At 34.0% G+C, this 23,780-nt stretch overlaps 1 long non-coding RNA gene across 12 annotated transcripts in view; it reads left to right on the top strand.

Moving 5' to 3' along the window:
- Positions 1-23,780, top strand: part of LOC128853483 (uncharacterized) — a 273,663-nt gene that overhangs the window by 46,041 nt on the left and 203,842 nt on the right. The window contains exon 1 of one of the 12 annotated variants that reach the window (XR_008452029.1): positions 16,960-17,039. The exons of the other annotated variants lie outside the window; for them this stretch is intronic. This is a non-coding gene — a long non-coding RNA (uncharacterized LOC128853483). Of the gene's footprint in view, positions 1-16,959; positions 17,040-23,780 lie in introns of those variants that run through there. 12 annotated transcript variants of the gene reach the window in all.

Genomic DNA, 23,780 nt, shown 5'->3' with positions numbered 1-23,780 from the left:
GCTTTGGTCCATGTGAGTTGGATATTTTGTCTTGGATTCTTTGTACTTTATTTTTTTATCTCATAGTGTACTTACATCATAGTTCAATGAAAATTATTTGGAAGGATTCAGTTGATGGTCTGATATCACTCCTTATGCATATTATTAATACATCCTGCAGAGAATTTTCCATCTGTAGTAATTACTGCTGACAAATGTTAATTTTGGTTTCTTCAGAAAATTCTTTCGTACTGTAAAAGACTTATTGGTGATCTCAAAGATGCACAAAATCATTTCAGTTCACCTATATGGTTGTAGCTGTATTTTAATACCTCATTAAAAGATTTTTAAATATTTTGAAATAGAGGATTTTTCTTTTTCTGGCAGGCAGGTGGAGGGGTACTGCTTGCAGGACCCACTTTGTCAGCATGAAACCAGTCTCATAAATTTTTATTGAAATGAGCTCATTACTTTTAATTTTTACCGGTTCCTTAGTGAATCAAGGAATAGTTTTCCATTTTTTAAGCACCACCGATCAATTACTTAAATATATGCATTATTACTAGATTTGCGAGTCGGCATTTCAAGGATGGTATTAAACAAAAGCATTTTGTTGGCATTTAGTCTGTGGCTGGAGCACGGGTTCTGTGATTAATTTATGACCAAGAACATTCAGGCACGTGTTTTATCTGCCAATTGGGTAGCTGTTCCCTTCTCCATCCTGCTTCCTCCATCAAGGAGTAGACTTTAATCAGGATATACTGAGTATCTCTTGCCTATAATTAGCATTTCTCTGAGTGTAACAGATTCAGTTATCAGCTTCGAGGAAATATACCTTCAGGTGGTAGAGTTAATCAAATGTGTAACTTTTCTCGTAGCTGCACGGTACATAGCATTTTTTCAGTGATACAGTGAGAAAAGTACTTCTATAATAGTAACTCGCTGACAACATTTGAAGTGAAAATTGCCAGAGTTCTTGAATCTTTACACATTTCTGTGACTGATCATCATTTCCTTAGAATTCCAGAGACTTGTGTGAATCATGCCTACAGGGTACATATGTTAGATGTTAACAAGAAAATACTTCACAGAAATCAAATGTAAGATTCTTAAAGCTTTTGAAGTGCACCTACAAGGCTAAATGATTAGAGCTTTGTAGAACAGAATGAAGAATTAATTCATTTGAGAAATAAAAAGTTGGAAAGATTTTAGTCATAAAAGAAGAACTTGTTCTTTCTCAAAGTCACTGTTATGGCATAAGTGTAAATATATTTTAGGTCACATGTACTGTAGAAATGTTTAATCACCACTTCGGTGATGTGTCTTTTCATTAATTTGTGTGGGTGCAACTATCATACCCCATTAAATGCAGCTTTGATAGTGTATAGATGTTATGGCTACATAATCAGAAGAATCACAATATTAGGTATTCATCTAAGTGTGTCAGTGAAATTAAGGTCCAATCTTATATTCAGTGCCTATAATTCCTACTGTATGTACTGCTGAGTTCCTTCCAGCTTGGGCAATCTTATGAACTTCTCAGTTGTAAATTCTTCTGTGAATTTCTTTGACACTATATTCCAGTCTCCAAATAGTATTTCAGAGGTCTGTCCCATGTTATTATTTTAGCATAATTCTTTTTTTTTCCCTCAGATTCAGTATAATCCATTCAGTGTAGTCTTTTAAACTTTCAAACAGACCACTGAAATTGAAACAAAAAATAATTCTACTAAAACATGCATTCATGTGCGTAAAAGTAGGCTTTACGATACTGACAATTTGTATATTATATTAGACTTTAAAGTAAGTCTGGTCCTTAACCAAGGCTATATTGCTGCCCTTAATCATGCTATGTAGGAGTTTTTTTTCTACAAGCAGACTAATTAAAATCAATGCACCAAAGAATTTACCTCATTAGTAAGAATGGTGGCATAAGGTGCTACCTTGTCATTCAAGCATGGGTATTTAACAGACTCGAAAGATGTGACTTGTGAGGTGCACTTCTGGTACAGACACTCTAAGAATTGCTAACATCTACAGCGGGACTACATTAAGCTATTTCATAACTACTTAAAGGAAGAAAATATAATGTTAAGTATATTACAGTCACTTTAAAATATATTAATACGCATTTCCTTGTTCCTACCAAATTTTTAATACACGAAAGTATAGGTTTTTTTCAATGTTCTTGCATAAGTTTTGTGAACAGGTAAGAATGTTTTAAGATAAGCTGTCAAAGAGTAAGTGGACTTAAATAGAGATGTGATTGAAAATCAGAAAGAAAGTTGGAGTTGGTTAAGTCACTTTGTGGTGTTGGCATTTGCAAATAGAGCCTAAATTTTAGAAGAATAGTCAGCATGCACTTCAAGTCTTTTCAAATGTGTCACTAAGAGGATTTGCTAGGTTAAAGGACTTAAATGAAGGCTGAGATCCAATTTCCCCTGCCCCCTCTATAATAGTTGGCTACTGATCAGGACACACCCAAAAAATTGATGGTTTTTCCATGTAATCTGAAGAATTAGGGTGTCTTAGTGTTTGCAGGACTCTGTTGGCTGGGAAAAGTGAAATCTTCAGATATAGTGATAGTCTGTAACTGAAATTCTACAATACTACTAACTCAGAATTTCTGAATCTAAACACTGGAAGAAAACTGCACAAGTCATCTAAACTTGTACTAACTTTTTTTTTTTAAAGAATCGGGAACAAAAGAAGACTTTGTACTGAATTCTTAAGCCACATAGTCTTTCAAGTTCTTATATTTTAGGAATGATTTTCCACAAAACATGGGGGGGCAATATCAAGGGTGGTATTCGTATACCTTTAAAACATTTGTCTAAATCTGGTTATAGATATCCGGTATACTGGATAGGACAAGGTGATGATAAGCTGTTACCTTTCACAGCAGTCTTTTTTGAACAGCTAACTGTTCACTGGTGAAAATATATGATGGTTTTGTTACTCAGATTAAGGTCGAAAGCCAAGTGTTTTAGAAGTTCTCTGTGTGCAGTATTGGTATACTGAATGGGTATGGAAGAGCATTTTATTCAAATAGGTGTAAAATTGCCATGTGTTAGTCATGTTTAAACCAAAACTCCGTCAGTTTTGAATCACTTCAATTCGTTGCCAAACTGTTCTTGTAAACGAATGAATAAATGTCATGATATTTTCTCCTGGTTTTGATATTCTTATTACAAGAAGCATCTGTAGCTTGCTTGCTACTATGAACTGTTAAACTTCGTTAGGTATTGTGGGAATAGTAATTGCTACTAAAAAGTTGGATCAAATTTTTATGGTAATATCTGAATTTTTGGGTTTTTGGCCATGCGTAGAAGACAGTTGAACTAAATTAAGAACAGTAATCCAATATAAGACAAAGTAACATTGAAATAGTCCTGATTTGTATTTCTTATGCAAGTAAGAATGGTGCCTTCATGTGCTCAAGTCATTTAGGATTATGCTAAAATTCATTGTCGTTTCCCTAAATGATCCATTGTTTTGCTAAAATACTTTGTACAAATTCTCTCACCTGCTTCCTTCACCACCACCCCTCCCACCCTACCCCCCATACACACCCCCTCAGATTTCTGGCACAATTAAAAGAGTGTCAGATAAATTCTCTGAATGCATTGTATAGGTAGATATGCCATATTAATTGAAATTAATAATTGCCTCTACCAGAACTCAGATTACAAATATTTCTACTGAAGGTGCATAATAGAAGCAGCATTTGTAAAAATGGTGGGGGGAAAAAAAGCACAAATGTTCAAAGGTAAATAATCTACAGAGTAAGATAAAATTACTAGTCTTTATAAAACATATAGAACACTTCTGTGCAATATGAGATTATATACTACCCCATATAGAAAAACTAATTTTATGCCATATTACCTGACACAGTTATAATACAGGAGTTATGTAAGGGATAATAGTATGTTCACTCTGCAGTCATAAAAAATTGGGAGTATGAACATTTCTGAGTAAGAAGGTACAGACTATGTTCATTTATAGTTTAGTCTGCGTATGGATTAATATATGTGCAGACACACATATATATTCATAAATATATATAAATATCTTTATGAACAGACACCCTGTTTCATATTTCTCCTAAAATAAATATATGTTAGAGTGTAATTTCCTAGTGCAAGGGGTAGTTAAACATGTTCTGTAGTTACTTCTGATAAATCTTTCAAAATTTTTCTTGTTTTCATATTCTTCGAAGGCAGTAGCAGCTAATAGCAGTGATGAAAGTGCTCTGAACAATTTTATTCTGCTTTGAAACAAGCCAAAGTACTTTTCTACTTAATTTTCCTTACTCATCAAATAAAAGAAGCTGTACCAGTTAAAGTCATGCCCTTGAGTGATTTAAAGATTTTAGAAGGGGAAAAAAAAAAGACTAATTTCTGTATCTGCTCGGGAAAACAAATACTTGTTTTGTTTACTTATGTTTTGGGTTATATTTTTACTGTTGCTTTTAAGGAAAAGGTATATAGTGTAAAACAGCTGGTGGTGTTTAGATCAGTATCTTGAGTCATTGAAACTCGTTTAATACATTCTGTAATCACTAATCTGGAGGTTGTTGGATTTGATAGAAGGATTTAAAAACTTCAGTCATATAATAAATCTGGAAGTTTCGTAGCAGATTACTGGCAAATGCTGTGTGTTCACTATCGGTGATGATTCACTGTTATTATAACTGTTGTAAAACGCTTTAAAACTGCTTCGCTAGTTAAGATAGTTCGAGTGTTTATAAAGAGGAACCTGTAACATAAAATCATTTTTGAAGATAGGATTTCTATGAATGTCATTGTCCTTTGAAGAACATCAGTGAAGAACATAAGGTGTTTGGAAATGTGGAATTGCCTTACATGAAATAAAGGCGGACTTATTTCTTAACACTCCAGATCATGTAAAGCTCTGTGCGAGGTAGAGGAAACTCTAGGCTCTCTCAGTCTTGGACGAGCTCACTTTCCTTTTATGGTGTTGTGGTGGAGGGAGGTGTTTAGTGCACTTTAATCTCACTCTTTTGAGAGAAATAAATATTCGTATTAATATTGTTAAACTCATTTCTTCACTCAATTTTTTCAGGATACTAGGACGTAACATTGAATAACAGTGTTATCTGAACAGATTAGAGGAAACCAATGAAGTATAACAAACTTTTTTCAGGCTCTACCATGAAAATTAGTCTTTAAATAATAATAGTAATAGTCTTCTACTAAAAATCCCATACAGTATGGTTATGTGGTCTGCATTATTCGGGAGATAAAACCTTACGAAGAGATTTTCTTCCTTAGAAACGTGAGACTTGCCTGTGTATATGATGGAGGCACACCTGTACAGACAATAATTCCCTTCAGAAGCATAAGCAAACTTTTCAGTCTGTTTTACTTGAGCAGTGATAATTAATTCTCAGTCTATCCCCATCCTTTTAAATCACCTGAAATCTTATGCTGAGTGTACAAATAAGACAGTGTTGATTGATACGTAGAGCATTAGAAGCTTTTGAAAACTGAGATTTCTACCCTTAAAATGGTATCTAGCACTAATTTATTTTATTATTGTTCCAATAACTCCTATTTTAGATTGAGATATGGATATTTTCTCTTATTTTATGCATGTAGAACACATTGCTTGAAATTTTTTGTCTCTAAACGACTAGGTGTGCGCTAACAATCTTTGAATAAATTCTTATTTTACAAATTATTCACAATGATGATGCTAGAGTTTGTGGAATCTTAGTATGTTTAAACTCTGCCTCGTGACTGTTCTACAGCTTCCTAGATGTGTTCATGTGTTCGCAGAACATCGTTGCTTATCATTATGAGACAGCAGCTTACAGCTCAGTTTCAATAGCTACTACTGCCTTCAAGGGACTTGTGAAGAGGCTTAGAAACATTGAACTTATTTCAGCATTTTGCACATCAACAATTACCTTGAATTAGGAGACACATTGCAATGGTAGGTTTCTCTGGCTGGAGGTGGCTTGACTTGTCTTTGGAATATGGCTGGCATATTGCATCTCCATGCCCTCTGTCATGGAAAATATTTCACATATGCGTTGCAGGACTTCCAACTAAATCACCCAGTGTGCAGCTATAAAAATAAATAAATAAATAAATAACAAGTAGTGCCTTTTTGACAGCGTCTTTCACACACACGATAAAAAGGAAAAAGTTTTGAGCATCTTAGTGATTATGGAAAGAATACCTGGCAGGAACATGCTCCTTTCACAGCTTTTGGTAAGCACGTATGTGGAAAATGTCATGAGAGATTTGTGGGTGTGATCACTATTGTTTAAAACTGGCGTCATAGAGTATAAGAAGAAAATAAATCTTAAATATCCTTATTATTTGGCACACAGATCCAGTTCAAATATCAAGAAAAATTGTGCAACTGTTGGTGCTCTGATCAAAGCAGATGCAAAAACATGGGGAACAATAAGAAATGCATATGCTTAAAGAGTCTGCAAAGTTGTTTAACTTAATAAATCCAATACAGTTTCATTAAATTTCAGACCAGCTGTTAGGCACAGTCAGGATGCCAATATAAAATCAACATATGTAATCTTGGCCAAGTTGGTTCTTTTTCCCCTCAAAGAGGACATTTGTGCCAACAGCACATGCTGCAAAAGGACTAAAGCACAGTCCCATTACCGCTGCGGGGTACATAATTACACAAATTTACCTAAATATGGAAAAATTGTAACAAATAGGGGAGGCTTGGCAGATATTTTGGTTTCACATTTGGTATTTGGCATAACACAGTGTCCTGTTTAATTCCCATTGCTGCTACTTAGTGTTTCCTTTAATTGTGGAGCACATGGCAGCTCTTGTTCTATTTAATTTTCTCATAGCTGCTCTAACATTTTGGTTACAAGAGCTTTACATGAATGAAAAAGTACATAAGTATAGATTATACCATACTACACCCTGAGGGAATAGTGTATAAAAATAGTCGTTTCTAATGCATAAAGTCTTCTTGCATGTAGAACTTAATCGGTATTTTAGAAAATAACAAGACACAATTCTGAAGTATGCACATACTGAGAATAGCTCTGGTGTCCCAGATTGGTAGAGGGGAAGGAAGGATAGAGAAGATCTATTTGAAACCACAACCGGTAGAAACAACAGATCACAACTCTTGATCTGTTTGACGTCCTTTTGCATCTGAGGACTGATGTTTGTTTCTTTTTCTATAACAAATCTTTTATTGCAGTTGTTTTCTACATATGACTTCCCATGTTTTAGGACATTAACAAAAATCCTAAAATATCCAAGATTTTTGGTGACATTAAACATAGAGTAAGGGATCTGGTATACTCTTAAAGCAGAAAATTAAATATGCTGCTCAGTGCTACATTGAATTTAAAACATGTGCATTGTTACAGTGTGAGGGTTTTGTTTGTTTGTTTTGTTTTGAAGGAATACTATATAGATTTTTTTTGCATTTTGCATTTTATTTTACTCCAGATTTTCTCAGAGATGTATAAACACTTACATCTTTCTCTGTGTTTTGATACAGAAAAGGTCTTTTGACAGCTGGTTACCTCTCTTTTCTTCTTCTATCTCCGTATGTATCTCCATGCAATCCTAGCGAAAAGTTGTACTGTCGTACTTATGGGAATGTAGCGTGAAAGTCTTTATTCTCAGTTGTAGGGTTCTGTGAACCCTCATTAGCTATGTTACCGTTTTACTGGTGTGTTCAGTAACGCAGATCTGTTTTGAAGTAATTTTAGGCTGTTGGAAGCAGTTTCTTACCATTTCAATTGCATGGGGAGATTATCATGAATGATTTTTCAGCTTGTATGTGTGACGCTACAAGCCCCTAAGCAACTGTTAATAAAGTCTGTTAATAATTTTCAAAGTATCAAAAAGCCACAGAGCAGAAAATGTGTCTATATACTTAAGTTTCTTGTGTTTGAACCAATCTGAAAATTTCGAAGACAAAAAGTTGACAGACCTCTACAACAGTCCCATGTAGTAGACTTTCTTTAGTCTACTTTTGCAGGCTGTAGTGGTAGAAGACTGCAATGCTTCTGAACTTCATGTCCGATGGGCCTGTCATGTAAAACCTTGAAAAAAAATTAACGTAGAACAAGCATAAAAATTGAATAATTATGACATCTGCTACTCCAGCACCTCTTGGTGGGAAATATCAGGTGGAGAAATAGCAGGTTCAAAGCTGTGTTAACACTTCAGTAGCATAAATAACTGAAATACGAGGTGAGGGGAGGGTAATGGAGTTAAAATTGAGCTCTCAAATAATCATTTGACACACAGGTAATTGAGCAGCTATCCAGTGCACTGATGAACACTTACAAAGAAATGCACTCATTGCCATGTAAGGTGTTTTATGCAGAATTTATACTTTGGTAGCTATTCAGAATCTGCAGTTTCATATTAGTAAGAGTGATTGGGAAATGAAAGGATTATCTTCAAAAAACTGAAAAATTCTTCTCACATATAATGTCATTCTTACTGATAAATGGAAAGAATCACATATATATTTCAACCTATAAAGAGCTTAACTGGGCTATAGTAATGTATTTAGTAATCAGTTTAACTTAGAGATGGCTTGTCAAGTTAGCGATCTTGAGTTAAAAAATTACCAGTTAAATTTTCTATGTACCAATAGCAGCTTAATCTGTAAGTAGCCAAAGGTATATTTTTCTTCTTCATTATTTTTCTCTAAGTAACTTGTAATCACATTTACTGACTTATTTGGAGTATTTCTGATGCACATCTTTTCAGAGTATGAGTGACTTTCAGAAATATGAAGGGATACATAATCTATGAAAAAACAGTAAACCTCATTAATAAAGGTTATTGCACTTATAGCAACTTCTCTCATTGCTCATTGATTAGAGATTAAACATTATCCTTTGTGCTATTCAGATTGGGATTTTTAATTAGGGTGTCATTATTACACAGATATACTAAATGCTAAATTGATTTTTGAGACCTTTTGAAATAATGGCGCTACTTCTGCAAAATGAAAATCATAATAGATTATTGACTTGTACTTGGCTTTTTGTTGGAGAGCACATCTCCAATGTCAACATCTTCAATATTTTTAGTTTCATGCAAAGAGACACTCATAATTAGGCTTATATTAAAAGTTTGTGTGTATTGACTCCTTTTTATTAATGACAATAGTATAGCATTGATTGTCTTTGAATGATAACAGCAAGCAGTGATGCCTGTTGACGACAAGTAAATATAGCATAAAGTTTCTACTTGATTAGTTTCAGAATTTTATTTATGCAAACAATATTACAGAAGCTATTGAATTTTTTAAGGAGGTATTTACTTCACCTGGAAGCTACTTTTAGATGAAGAAATTCTTGTTTCTGTACAGAATGTTTGGGGTGTTTGGGTTTTATAATAGATGCTTAAAATAACTTTCAGGATAGACTTTCTGAACAGAAATGTAGCCTTTCTAAGCAGGCAAATATCTTTGTGTATGAGTGCTCATTTACTTAATTTAGGTTGAAATACAGTTCTTAACCGACTTTGACGTTCAGACCCATTCTGCCTTTGCTTTCCTGTAGACTCACAACAAGTTTATCTGTCTTGCTAAAGCCTTTTAAATTCTAGCATTCGCGATGGCTTTTGTTCATAGACAGGCTGCAAATATGAAGACTGCACTCTTTTCCAAACATTTTAAGAAGTCCAATTCAGCAACTGCCACAAGCATGCAGGAGTCGAGAGGGATCAGGAAGGGAGAAAGTGGTGTGTGGGGAATTTTCTATTTCTTTGAACTAATCCTTATGAAATTAAAAAATCTCGAAGCAGAAGCGTATATTTTGCTTTTTGCAACCATTTCCTTAATCTCCACTGAGTTGCCAGAATGTTTTGTGACAAATTTTGCCTAATGAGGAATGTTCCCAAGTGCTTATCTGAAACAATGTTAGGATTTTAAATAGTACCCAAACCCTTTCATAAGTGAGTGTTCATTTTTTATAATTATTTAGCTTTTAACATAGAGGAGCAGCTTCATGAAGAATTATTCTATATTATGGGACATTATTGGTATATAAAAAGATTTTGTGGAAATGTTTCATTAATTCTTACAAAGATACTCTTTTTCTTAATTTTTTCATTAACTTCAACATTTACTTGCAATTACAGTTGTTCAGTGAATACAACGGCAGAAATTAATAATTCATGTCTTTTCTCAAGGAACAGAAAAAAGGGATATTTATTCTATGATATACAGATTTAAATACACCATTTTTATTTGAATAAATATAGAAATGATGAGGTCTGTTTGTAACTTGTAGACTTTTTTGCTTTACTATGTTGGATGAGCGCTATGCACAGGAATGCAAAGTCCTCTAATATGTTCAGAGCATATGTACAAAAATTTCACATTCAGATTTTCTGACTTAATAAACATGAAATATTCTGTTAAGATTTGTTTTGCAGAGAGCTAGTACAGGTGATTTTAGAAATTTGAGGATGGTAGGGGAGTTGTGGGAACACCCTCCAACAAGCATATCACTAGAGGTGTCTTAAGTATGTATCTAGTTTACTGGACTCTAACTTGTTTGATATTTTTTTGTAGGCCAATAAACAGGTGAGAGAAAACATTGTGATATTTCAAAACATGAAAGGTTAAATTTTGAAATATCGGGAGGCACCCACAAAAGAGAAAATTGTAGTCTAAATATGCAGTTTATGGGAAGGTATGGGCAAGCCATGCGGTTTAGAACAGGAAAAAATTTACTCTCAGAATAATAAATAGTTCAAAGGTTACTAGGAAGCATCCACTTTTCACTGTTAGTTCTGCAAATCAAGGTATTTTTACCTAAAACAAGATTTTATTTTATTTTTTTTAACATAAGAATACTCATTTTGGGGGTATTTTTAACATTTTTTATTTCCAATGTACACCTAGGTGTGGATCCACAAATGCATTTCGACATCTAATTCCTGCTTATAGGTATTGCTTGCAATCAAATGTGTCTGCTCCTGTTTTCTTAAATGGTTTTGTGTATTCCTACACAAAATAGTTCCTCAGAATCTGTCTTACTGGGAACTCATAGGCACTTATTGGGAATTACATATCAAATTTCTTGTATGTCACCTACCTAAAATCTTACAGTCTTTAACGGGATCTTAAACAGGATGCTGGAGGAGTTTTTCTGAAGTGGCTCATTTTATTTGGCCAATCTGACCAACCTGAGTAGCAAAGACTCTCAGCTTGTTTTCAAATAACTATAATGTACATTCTTATATTGACTAATTTCATTTTTTATTTTTTTAATGAAGTAATAATAAGCTTGGTTCATTGAAACAATCTGCCACACAGTTTTTCGGAAGAATCAACACACAGTATTATGGGAGCTGCATATGTTTGAATTCTGAATTATATTAGATATAGCTGATCTTCACATTTTTGCCAGTATTTAACCTCAAAGTTTAGGTGTAATTCATAAACAGAGAGCCTGCATTTGAAATCTTAATGAAAATGTATCTGCAAATCCTTTTGAGCCAAATTAATATTTTTATAACAAATGTAATATTAATTTATCTCTGCAAACTGAAATAATGAGTAAAATTGAAAGGGGGGGGAAGATAAATCTGCAGCAGTCCTTTTTTTAGAGAAAGTAAAGGATATATCACATTTTGTTTTCCCACAGGGTTTTGTAATATGTTTCCACATTGTGCTGCATTTTGATATAATGTGCTTTGGAGCAACATAAAAATACGTTCCTATAGAGAGGAGCTACCTGCAGGATGGGACTCTGAATTCATTTCAATTAAGCACACTTACTTAAGGGACAGACTGTGAAGAGCTCACCGTTAAAAAGAAGTGGAAAATTAAAAGTCATATATTGGAGAAGATATAAGAAAATGTTCAGGAAGTCAATTTTACTAAAACTAGTTTTAAGTACTCAGAACAGGAAACCATTTACCATAGACGTTAGATCTTACTAATGACTGTCTAACTAGAAACAGGCTATCTTAATTCTCAGCCCCGAGCAAGTACAAATGGCCTTGCTTCCAGACTTCATTACAATATTTATTGCAATTTGGATGGAAGGCTTTTGACACTATAGTCATAAAAATTACAGGGGACTACTTATCTGTGTTTGATATGAGACAGAACGTAGAACAGAAAGTCCAAACCTCCAACAGGCTTTAACATTAATCTTTAATAGTTTTGATGGCCAAATGCCTCTTCAATTCAAAAGCTAGTGGTGGTCAGTAAATTTCTTTCAAATGTATGTTTTTCCCTCTCTTCTGAAGAAAACTGAACGTGTTTTGTTCCTACTGTCGGCAAGAGATGTGTAGCTGAATCTAAGGGTAACTAAGCAGGCAGTGAGTACAGTTTGTAATTTCAGTTTAAAAACATTTCTGTAATATTTTTACTCGTCTTGTTATTTAGTCTCACAAAATATTACTGAGTATTATAACTTGTTCTAAAATAAAGAGAATATTTATTTCATTAGCTTTAGAGGTTCCTAAATTTGTACTGTAATTTTGTACTAAATTAGACATGACCTTAGTACTTTCTCTTGTAGGACTTTAGTACGATGAAATATGTCCAAATAATAAAAAAATTAAAAAATAAAAATACATGTTCTTGATAACAATGTGAGCTGATTTATATATAAATATATATTCTTCTTTTCGAGTTCAAAAGAACCTAGTAGTTCTGGTAGGCTTTCTATGAAGAAGGGGCGATTGGGGTATCCCTGTTATTGGAGTAACTCAAAGAGTAATGGACCTTCAGTAAACTGTGATGTCAGAAGAGAAAGCACAAACTACTATGTAGCAGTAAACAATGAATTAACTTTCCTTTTGTTTTCTCTTGCATTTTTGTATGTCTCTATTACTTCATGTCTTTAAGAGTTGAATGCGTTCCTTATAACTAGGCAGTGTTAATGATAGTTTAATGGAAATGAACCAGAAATTATTCATTCTATCAGTTTTGGAGAAACTTCTGTTTTAGTACCTAGACCCTAAAAGCAATAGACTTACTGTTCATTTATAAATTCAAATTAACGATGTTCTTTGTTAAGTTAACTTATATTAATAACAACAACAACCTTGTTTAAGAGCATATGTGATCATTTTCTAGTTTAAGGTCATAAGTCATCAGTGTATGTTCCACATATACATAGGACAATAAATATTTATTCACTTATACAAATAGCTATTAAATAGCAGAGCCAGAACACTAAGACTACTCGTGTGGTGAGGTTAAAAGTTTAAAGCTAAATCTTTTGATCGTATGAGGTTAGTATCACAAAGTTTGAAGTTGCCTGACTTAGTGTTTGACATTGATCCATCTGAGGTTTGTCTCAAAATATTTCATGCTGATTGGTAGTACAGTAACCAGTTTTAGATTATTAAACCACGGGAAACCAAATTATTTCATAGTGTGTCTCTGAAGGGGATCCGTTGCTGTTTGTTCAGTCAAAATCCTGAGTTAATTCTCCTCTTATCAACTGCCTAGCTAGTTTGTTTTTATTATGTAAACTAGACCTAGTCTCTATTCCATAAGCATCTTTGGAAACTTGATTTATACGTATTTGAATGCTTCATTTATACTCTGAATTTGATGTTTACATATCCCAAATGTGCTGTTTTGCTGTTTCTGTTCTTTAAAGCTACCACAAATGTCTTAACCATGCTTTCCAATCTCTTCATTTAATCATAAAAGCTGAATATAAGGACGTCTTATGTAGTGTTTTTCTTTTAATAGATCTCAGACTGCTCTATTATGGAAAGTATGTATCCTTTTTTCTTCCATGTGGAGCAATTGAAGGAAAAGGAAGTGGTATTAAAGGAATTTGGGAGTAGAGCTGAGATCTAATTAATTCACATAGCTAAATTAGGAACTTAGAAATACTGTAGGAAGTTTAATTAGTGGCAAGAAATGTTCTTTAAAGTGGGCAAAAACAAGGTAGCTATTTCAACCGAGTTAAGAAACCTTATGGTGATTTTGATAGACCCAGTGTATGGCATCAATTGTAGGCAAGCTCAGGAATTTCTGAGATTTAAATGAAGAGCCTAAGTGAGTGTAATTTATAGTTTTAATTGGAAATAAGGTCATATAGTATCCGAAGTATAGAATCCTTCTGTTCAGAAATAGGTAGTAAAGACAGCAATGTAGTTTTTCATTACATAAATCTACTAATTTGGCTTTTCTGGGATTTTGAAACTTAATATTGAAATTGCTCTGATTTGGACTTGTCTACTCATTATTCTTTTTCCTCTGATATGATTTGGTAAAGCATTCAAGAATTTGTCACTAAAGAAATAGTTTTGCCAAGTTAATTAACAATTAATGTTCACATTTTATCGTCTTGACCGTATCTGTTTTTACAGTCAGCAACAGGACTATTATATTTACTTGTTCCAAGATGCCTTTTACTTAATTGGTCAGTAGGATTAAAAACATTCTGATGTAGTGAATGCATTTAATGGCCTCACACCTCACTTCCCATAAAGCTGTATTTCTATTCCTGTTCTGCATCCTTTTAAAGCATTCACCCAGCAATTTACTGATGTAACCAATTAGACTACAAAAGAGGTGAGATTTCAGAAGTTGCTTGAAAATTGGTGGCCCCTTTCGGATCTACAGCAAAGGAAGCTTATTTACTATTTTAATTATAATTACTTTTATATGTTGTTTAAAAGTTTGGTTAAAATTAATTTCATTTGCTGTAATTTATTTCAAGATGAGAGTTTAAGTGGAGCTCAGGACGTACACAGATGTTTTGCCTTAAACTTTTTGAGAATTGAATTTCACTCACACCAGCATTTGTCTTAAAACAGTAAGTAAATATATAGATTCTTTCTATAACTACACGGTAGGACAGTATTTTGTTGATTAAATAGTCACATGGACAACACATCTGGGTCAGGATTAGTTAATTCCTGTGATAATTTTCAGTTTTTTCCTTTATATCATTATTTACTAATATCAGGTTTTTGAAGTGAATGCACATCACTTATGTTAAAATCTTCCACTGTATCTTTCAGCTGTATCACATTTTCAAATGTATAAAGGTAACAGAATGCAGTATCAGTGTCATCCCTCGCAAGTGAGTGAGGGAAATTGCTTTCTAAAAGTGACAGCCTCTTCACTCTAGGCTTTGCATTTATAAGAGGTTTTACCTTTGACTAGTTGTGTCCCTTTCTTCAATTTCAGTGATAAAGCAAGGTAAAATACATGCTGTTTTATAGAATAGGCATTATAACACTGTTTAGAATAAATGGCTCGATAAGTGATATAGCAGAATCTTCATGGTGCTTGTGCATCGCTACTGAGATAGAGTTTTTGCAATGTACATCTCTTCGGGTACATTTGCTGTTAAATTGTCGATCTTCCATATAAATTAGATTTCCTCAGAGATTTGAGGTATGTTTCTAGTAATATGTTTCACTCCATGCTTTGCTATGCACACTCCCATATATATCTTAATTTTGTGATAGACTGTACTGCTTTTTCTTACCTGAAACAGGAAAATAAATCTGGAAAAAATATCCGATGCATACAAATTCCATCAGAAATGGTTTAATAGCTGTGTTTTTCCCTCGTTGCTTGTGCTTAAAATAAAACCTTACTATTAATTACACTTAAGCTGACTCTAGGATTGTATTCCAGAAGAAATTTAAGGACTACCAGGAAAAAAGTTCCTTTCGAATAGCCTGGGAAAATAAAGGAAATGCAGGTGATTGAGTGATCATGTTTCACCAATTCATTGAAAACTATTGAATATTATACTATGAAGAAAAGTTTTCTGTCAAGGGAATTTTGAATGAAATATGAACATTCAATTTCATGTGCAAACAAATGAATCTGAGATACTCTAAATTATGTAATCTCCACCTTCTTATCTTTCTGCTTATTAATTGAAGGTCATTGATTCACAAGGGGATAAAATCAGGTGGTTGCATGTTGCAATAGACTGTTTATTTGTTCAATTTTAACAGACAAATCCAATAAAAAAATTTATAAAGTTTCATTAATAAGAGCGGGCCGTAAACAGGACCTAGTTACAGACAGATGTTCAAAAAGTTTCTTACTAATAAGAACACAACTGTCTGTCTTACTATGCCTGCAGCCATTCTTATTATCCATGTAGTATTTTGGCTGTATGTACAACATCAAAGGCATCATCTTAGTTAAATTATGCATAACTGACATTGTGTTAGCTACCAATTTTTTTATCAGCCAGAGTAAAACTCGGATTTTAGTAGTAATTTCCTGTGGAGTTCTCAGAGTAAGCTACTGGCAGTAAATTACTTTAACTGATTATGGTTTTTTTTCTAATTAATACGAAGTGTGTATTCTACTCGGACATTATGCTTCATCTTTGACATGTGCTTCTCTTTAGGTCTTGCTTTATGCAATGCATTTGTATTGTGTACTTTTCTTTCAAATTGAATGAAATGAGTAGTGAAATTTTAATGGGATAGAGTGAAAATAAGTGGAATCTTAGACGAATTTTAGAAAGATAGGTGCTTTTAAAATGTGCGGTTTTAGGTGGGTACAAAACATGCAACATCTTGCTAACGTCTGAGAGGACTCTTCAGTGTCTCTTGTCTGTAAAACAGTCTTCTTAGGTTAACTGGGTCTAAATGTAACCATCTTTTCAATGTTATTGCTCCTACCAGTGACTTCGATGGTCTCTGGCCACTCTGTAGGTCTGCCTTTCATTTAATGTGCCTTCTATCAAATAAAGTTATGAGGAGTACAATTGTATTTCAGTTGTTGATTGAAGTCCTGTATAGACAAAATTGCCATTTAATGGGCTGATGCTGGAGATAGTCTTTTTTTTTTTCTTAGTCCGAAGTTCTGAAGCACATCTTAAAAAGTTACCCTGACAGGTTCTAAGAATCTTTGTAGTGTTTATCTTTCTTGAAGATGAACAATCACTTTGTACTTGTATTGTTTTATACAGGATTATTTATTTGTTATTTTGTTTACTTCTGTCATTTGCTGCAGGACACTGTTGAGAGAGGATGTTATGCCTAGATGATAAGGATTGTCTTGTGGACTGGTAAAGCAGTTTCCAGATTGACGATATTGAGAAGGTATTCTCTGCATGCCATAGATCATATTTTTCTCCACCACATCTTTATCGAGTTTTGTAACATTTTGCATTATTACTGTCAGTTTTCACTTCTGGGTGTGTCTAAGTTTGTGTTTGGAAGGTGTTGGTCAAAATATTCATGTGAGAACCTAAGCAGAATCTTTATTATGTTTTATTACAACTAATACCAATCAAGATGACAATAATATGCCAGGCCCGTCATAAACAAAATGTGGAGAGATGGCAAATTTTGTAAATAGGAATGTTTGTTGCAAGTGAATTGATATTTTTAAAGACGTGAATAACTTCATTTTGTCTTAAATCATATGTACTTAATTGTATATTGTGTCCCTACAGTACATTGCCATGGCAAATAGCCTAGGCTTCAAGAGAATTTTTTTTTCAAGTCAGGTCATAAGCCACCAGACTGACTTTTGAAAATGTGCCAAATTCGGAGAATAAATGTCATCTCTGATGTAATAGTTAAGGTCTGTCATTAAGCAGAAACCTGTAAGTAGTGATTCAGTTCTGTGTTTTCTTTTCTTTTCATTCTCCAAACAGCCTCTGTTTCTAGTGGCAGATTTAATGGTATGATTTACAGCTCTAAAAGACCTTTATCAGGGCCAGAAAAATGACAAACAATAAATATATGGAGCATTATGTTAACAGCCACCACACAATACCTTGTCAGTTACTGCTTGATAGCGATACATTTTAATTTTCTCTTTCATAAAAAATCTTGGCATGTATGCCTCATTTGAACACAGACTTGGAAGTCAAGTGTGTCATCCAACCATGCAGTTTATCACCCTCTATATTTTTTGTCCTTTTCACTTAATGTCATCTCTATGGCAACAGGCATTGCCCTGGAAATAATTTTCAAAACAGCTTATTTGTTTGAGGGGGACTGACTGAAGTTCAAAGATGTTTGGTTTAGAGGAGCAGGTTTAGTTTATGTTTAATAATAATTCTGAAGAGTTTGATGTAAGCAGTACCAAACTGGATGCAGAGAGAGAGAAAGATTGAGAAGATATCCAAGATATGCTGGCTAATATGGTTAATGTTTTCACATGCCACAGAAACCAACAGTTAAAAGAATAATTTGACCTTTGAACTTTCATTTATTCCAAAATAGTTATCCCTCTGAACAGAGTAACACATGGGTCCTTTATGGGCAGAACCTGGAGCCCTTGCAAGTGTGCTTGCAGAGTGTTAACAAGAGCAACTACTTACCTCAGAAAGGAACAGACTTTTTTCCTTCTGGAATTCTGTACATGGTTCCTGATCAGAAGTTCACCGAGAGCTAAATACAAAGGGAGGATTTATGGTTTGGTGCATTTTACTTAGGAACGTGGTTGGGGTTTGACTCAGTTTGTGTTACTTTGATTGCTATGGACCTAAATGTGTATTTCAATAGAAACATCAATACAAGTAATAGCAAAATTGAACTTTTCGCAGGTCACATCTGTTCAAATTTGCCAGTGGCCGTATTTAGATATCATGAGTTCAAATCCTAGCTAGATGATCCCAACAGTGTTTTTGGTTTATTTTACAGAGATGAGTAGTACATGTTGCAATTTTGTTGGTCTTTTAAATACCATGAATATTTAACTGGATGAATCCTGCTAGTAGCATCTGCAAATGTTCAGTGCCTACAAAGATTTAGAGACTTAGAGACCAGTGTGTTTTCAGAAAAGAAAGCCCGATATATTTTGAAAGGAACAGTGAGACTTGGCCGCTGCTGAGAAGCTGAGGTCTGGACTCACAGTCGTACGACTGGTACACCACAGGCTTGTTCCTGCTCGGGACAATTGTACTAGAAACTGCATTGGAGAAGAGATCTTTGCACTGCAGATGCATGGGTTTAGCTCATAGGAGCCACCAATGAACTATGTGCATATCTACATTTTGTAGAAAACAGTATTTCTTGAGCTGTTCCAAGCCACTGATTGAGTTGGTGAAAAGGGTGGAGAGGACTTCATGCTTTTAAATACTCTTTTTTCCTAAAAGCTTCTCACTTTAAGACCATTTTAAGGACAGATAAATAGGTTCTTGCCTATGAATTCTACTTTGGTTTCCATTCTCTGTAGTGTACTGCTGTAAAGGAAAGTTAATTAAGAATATAAAGGTTTGGGTGTTTTTTAGTTTTGTTGGTTTGGTTTTTGGTGGCTTTTTTTTTTCAGAAGAGGTAATTTTGCTAGTATAATACTCTTGGTTTGGACTATATCCTCACTCTGAACATAGAAATATATGTGATTTTTAATTGAATTCTATAAAACAACAGGTGAATATTTATATTGCCTTTTGTTACTAGTTTATTAAACATTTTGTTCAATTTAAGGTAGGTTATGTTCTTTTGTCTCAGACTTCTCTAGATGCATGATGGGTTTAGTTGCATGTATGATTTTTACTATTTTAAAGGTCAGGCTAATTTATTTCTAAAACTTCTTTAAATAAGGAAATTCCATCTTAAGCATAGGGTGGCTTTCTCTTTACTTCAAGTGAAGTGTTGGTGAGCATATAACAAGTTGGCTTTATGTTTAGCAGTTATGGAAAAGCCATATATTTAAAAAATCCTTTTTGTTTCACTGTGATCCTTTGCAGCTCACAGGGCAGTCCAATGTGAGCAATGTTTGCCATCTGCAATTTAACATTGAAGGTCTTGTAAAGTGTCAGATGTGAATACTCATAGTTATGAGCACCTGAAGTAACCATTAAATCAGCTTCCAAACTTCTAAGTGTTATATGCATTAAAAAAAAAACTAAGTTAAAAAAATTAATGATAGCTATTCACAGACTTTAATAAATAATTAAACTAAATTGCAAACAAAGCTAGCAGACCACCATATATGCAGTTTTTTCATTGATGACCTGCACTGGAAAAAAATGCAGAAGAAAAGCTGGTCTTCAAAACTCATTCTTAGTGATGCGGCTCAAACATTTAGACTAAAGTAGTATTTAATTCTTCCAGTACCAAGCAGGTATGTGCTCACAAATGCACACGTGTATTTCCACTTCTTGGCACCTGGTAAAGGGAACCTTCCTTCAAACCACACAGTGCATGAATTCAGGAAAACAGCAGATGAAAGAAATTATAGCAACTTTCCACATTGTCTGGGTTGATGGCTGTTACCACTACCAGTTTGCTGTGGAGAGGTGTTACAAGAAGGGTACTATTCAGAAAATGAAGTAGTGAAAGATACGGAGTAAAAAGCAACCCCAACATCCTTTTTGGTGTTTTGCCATTACATTAACTAATGGATTTTAGTGGTTTCCGTCCTTCATGGCAGACAGTCACACACGCATGAACACACATGTATGGTCAGGCTTCTAAAACAGGGGAGGGAGAAATAACAGTTTGCAATAATTCAGATCATATGGTAAAAAAATATTGTTTGCTATAACTCATAGGGTTATGATGTTTAAATTAAAATAGCATTTCCTAAATAAAAATAGTCTTTATGACATGGCTATTAAAATGGTGCTTTTTTCTTTCTCAGCATTGTTAAAAAGTAATGTATTTAGAATGTTTTATACAACCCTGGATTTCTGGCTGGCATTCAACAGAACTGAAACCTGCCATTCAGAAATTAAAAAGGAAAGACAACATAGATAATAGGGTATCTTCTTAGCCCAATACAGGTCTTCAGTATTTCTATTTTGAGGATTTTTCTACTTCCTTTGTAATTTCTTAAAAATTTTGGGGGGTTTTGCATTTTTCATCGGAAAAAAATGTAATACTTTCAAAATAGAAAAATCAGTGAAGAACAGCTAGTGGTGAATTGATGGCAGGGAATGTTCTTGATGATGTCAGCTCTCATTAAAATCGAGCAGATTGTTTCTACAGCGAACACTAACAAAGCAGAAAAAGAGCTGATATGTTTGAAATAAAATATTTTGAAGTCTGCATTTATGATGCTGGGACACAACGTAGGACTCTTGCTAGACATTGTAATGCTTGTGAAAAGTTCTGCTTGTGGAATAGGGCAGAAAAAAACAATGGATATTAGGATTCCCAAGTAGTCATTAATCCTCTTTCATTTGACTAATTGAAGAACAGCACCTCCTTCCCTGATGAAAATTTATCAGTGCAGTAGTGCTGAACCAGTTGTTTACAATACATTCGCCTCTCGCACTGGAACCTTACGTAGGCTCAGCTTTATTTTTAGTAAGCTATTCTAAATCACCTGAAAACTGCACAGGTAACCTTAAGTTTTACATTCCAGGGGAGCTTTTTGGATCATGTTTTCTTCCCAGAAGCCTTCTATGTGAGAGCTAAGTGCCACAAAACAAGCCTCGGAGTCAGAGATGTTGTTTTCTGTCTTGATTCAGAGACATGGAAGCTCAGGTCAAGGGATAGACTGAGATGTTGGCCAAACAGAACCTTGGGGACACTCTGTCTTGATCTGACAAGTAAAGTATTAAAGTTTCTCAGGCATGTATTTGGCAGGCGTATTGGCCTGTATAAAATCTAATGTTTGTTTAAATAGATTTATAGTAAATTTTTACTCTGCACCTGCTTTTCTGGTTCTTCAATGTGGGATACCTTTTTAAGAACTTAAAGCAGGTTGGACTTCCAAGCTAATTATTAGCATGCTGCCCTGAGCATTGTCATTAGAGTTTGCTATAGACAGGTGATTTTGAAGACTAATCCCAAAAACTGCCTCTGGCACTTTTTCTTGAGTCTTTGATATCTTCTTGAAGTGTGAGTGCAAACAGATCTGTTCTTCAGGTTTGTAACTGCAGAACCTGATGACTAAAATTTGTCAAAACAGAGAGGAGTTTGGCAAAACTGATCCAATAAAAAGGAAGCTGGGAAACGGCCTTGCGGAAAAGGTAGACTGAAATGTTTGGTCAGTGGTGAAAACTCTCAGAATGTACTTTACTTTCCTTTTTTTCATGAGAATAAACAGTCTTTGAGACAGATTGCTTTGTGCGCTGTACAAAAACGTACAGAGGGGATGATAAACTTGAACAACGACAGATAATAACTTGCCAGAGACAAGACATGATGAGAGGAAATAAACCAGGGAACCAAGTTCACAACATGAAATGTAGATGAGGAATTTAGAAAAATTAAAGTTTGGAATCTTGCTGGTAAACTGAGAAAACATCAAAATGTATTTCCACTTTTACTGCTTGCTTTAAAAAATTCTCCTTTTTTTAAGCCACTTAAGGCATATATCTTCTAGAAATGCCATTCGAATGGCTTTCAAATCTTGAAATTAATTTACTTTAGCTATAACACATTATCCATAATTTTTCAAAGCTGCTTAGGTTCACTAAAGGCAATGTACCAAGCAAGATGAAAAAAAACAGAGGAAAACAAAAATAAAGAGGAAGGTGAGGTGCATAGTGTTTCTTCAAGTGACCACAAACATATCCTAATCTAAACCAGTTTATATTGTAGGTTAAAAAAAAAAAGTTGCTAGTTATACAGGGCAATAAAATTCTATTATATGATTTTCATTTAAAAGTGAACTCTATTCTTAAGAGTAATATAATTTTGTAGAGCAAATTATACACAGCACACATTTCGAAGAGACTTCTTTTCAAAGTCTTAATTGTAGAACAGTTATTTCAACCTGTTGCTGTAGGAGCTGTTTTCATGCACACAGTCAGTTGGAAGTAAGCACAGCTCTCTAGATAACAGACATTTCAGATCAAGATATTCAAGTAGTCAGCTGTGGTTTTAATCAGAATGTGCTTGAAACATCCCTTTAAAAAGCAGCTTATATTTCCATGAAATAGTTCTTAAATAGTTAACATTTTCCTTCACTCAAAAATGATAGCTTCTTAGAAAATATCGCATGCCTCATGGATACTAATAAGAGAAAAAATATTATTTTGGCTTTAGTTCCATTTATTAAATACAATGTAAAAATCAAGAACTTCAGTCTGTTTTTATGAGAAAAAATATCACTTTTCTAAGAAGTTCTAAGTAATTAATTAAGTCTAGTTTAAAGTTAGTTACTGATACGGCGCTTGTACACAAACTTCTTCTTTTTAATTATCATAATATTACACCAGCATAGCCTATTGATAAAACTTACTTTATTGGTAAAAACATCCCATGCATCTTGTTTAGCATGAATTTATATTAATACAGATAGTAGGCTCTGTTAAAAGAGCAAAACAGAAATAACACTAACAAATTGTTCTATTAATAATGCCTTAAATCTCCAAAAGTATTAAGATTAAAAATTCAGTCAGGTGAAAAGGCTAATCAAACATTCCTACAGAAGAGACCAGATCCTGTCTTAGGGCAGATACTTAGGATTTTGGGGGTTTTATGGGTTTGGGTTTTCTTGGTTTTTTTCCAAATGCATGATATGTTTTTAAGTCCAAATGTATAGTGTTGTAAAATAATTTTTCAAGTATTTTTAATGTCAAAGTCAGTTTGAGACTTAATAAGCAACCTGGAGTAGCTTATAGCATCTATGTTAGTGCTTCCATTTGTACTTCATAGCTAAGAACCTGGTGTGATCATAGAAGAAGGACACAGCTATATTGTAGATGGAAACTGGGTTTTTCATTAAGAACAGTAAATGCATATTCAGGGAGATTATAACTTGATTAATAGTTAGCTTGCAAGATCTGTGTTTCACAGAATGTTCTTGTTTCTAGCATACGATATGCACATACTCATACTCCATGTCTGCACTTATAAAAGTAGTCTTGGCAAAGTAAAGGACATAGAGAAATTTTCATCGAACAAGCTGTAAGGATTTTGTTGTGTGTG

Source organism: Cuculus canorus, chromosome 13 (assembly GCF_017976375.1).
Source record: "Cuculus canorus isolate bCucCan1 chromosome 13, bCucCan1.pri, whole genome shotgun sequence".
In the NCBI taxonomy this organism is placed as follows: domain Eukaryota; kingdom Metazoa; phylum Chordata; class Aves; order Cuculiformes; family Cuculidae; genus Cuculus; species Cuculus canorus.
Note: the sequence above shows the minus strand (reverse complement) of the source record. Positions and strands in the feature narration are given on the sequence as shown.